Source organism: Rhagoletis pomonella, unplaced genomic scaffold, assembly GCF_013731165.1.
Source record: "Rhagoletis pomonella isolate Grant_MI unplaced genomic scaffold, Rhpom_1.0 Rhpom_scaffold_00002, whole genome shotgun sequence".
In the NCBI taxonomy this organism is placed as follows: Eukaryota; Metazoa; Arthropoda; class Insecta; order Diptera; family Tephritidae; genus Rhagoletis; species Rhagoletis pomonella.
In genome coordinates this window covers 108,829,345-108,830,439 of record NW_023458556.1, presented here as the reverse complement: position 1 = coordinate 108,830,439, position 1,095 = coordinate 108,829,345, and the positions used below count along the sequence as shown (strand labels likewise).

Sequence of the window (1,095 nt, the reverse complement as noted above, 5' to 3'; positions counted from 1 at the left end):
AATTTATTCAGTTTGTAATTAGCTTTTTAAACTGATATAAAATAAATTTATTTATATTTCTTTTCTTAAAAACACAGATTTATTTTTCTTTCTAGTATTCGCACTAAAGAAAGACTGCAAAACTAGTTTGTTAGCATATTTTAATTAATGGTAATAATATCCCGAGATCCCGGGATTACCAATTTAAAATCCCGTAATCCCGGGAATCACAAAATGGTCCGGGATTGGATGCCTTAATGTACATATGTTTGAATGGTTGTATATATATTCGTATGTATGTACATATGTTTGTGTACATGTATATATGCACATATGTATGTAGTACAAACGAAAACAAATCTAATAAACTGCTCGTTGATATAAATGCGAACTGAACTGTTTGCCAAAATTATGTGTTTGTTGAACATTTGTTCATGTTTGTCATTGGGCGTGTAATTTTCTAGAGTAGTTTTGTGCTCTTGCTATCTCCTTGTATTAACTCGTCCTTCGTTGGTATACTCTGATGAACATATGTATGTGAGGATGATAGCAGGGCCAACTTATATAAGGTAGTGTTACAGGAGCAGTTGGAATTTTCGCTCGATGTTTCTTAAAGAAAGCCATAAACGTAGTACCGTTGTTTCAACTTGGTGTTGTGTTGCTCTAGATTGCACCGTTTGTGGGCCTGTTAAATGAATTTGTCTTGGTTGTATGAAAGATCAAAAAATTTGGATTTTCTGGCAAGTTGTACAACTTATCGCTACATTAATGGCCATGTTGTACAAATTCATTTAATTTGCGTTTATTTTGTACACTCAGCCGAAATAGGTACGTGCTTTCGTTGAATTTTATAAATGTAAGCCGAAACTATGAAATTGTAAAAATGAGATTTTACAATGAGACTGCTCGCAAAATCGCAATGTTTGTGGGCAAAACGTCCAACTTGATTGCGGATTGATTTGAACCAACGTTTTCGGCTTGCATTATGTCAAAAGGATGTGTTTGTTGTATTCATTCTGTCATTTACTACCATTATGCGTAGGCCAATTCATTAAATCATTTCATGCGTTTGAGTAGAAACTGAATGAATGAACACTATTTCATGATTTCAATTAA

The 1,095-nt window shown here is 33.2% G+C and overlaps 1 protein-coding gene across 1 annotated transcript in view; it reads left to right on the top strand.

Moving 5' to 3' along the window:
- The window catches only part of LOC118756883 (conserved oligomeric Golgi complex subunit 2-like), a 10,011-nt gene that overhangs the window by 7,713 nt on the left and 1,203 nt on the right, over positions 1-1,095 (top strand). The gene's annotated exons all lie outside the window — the stretch shown is intronic.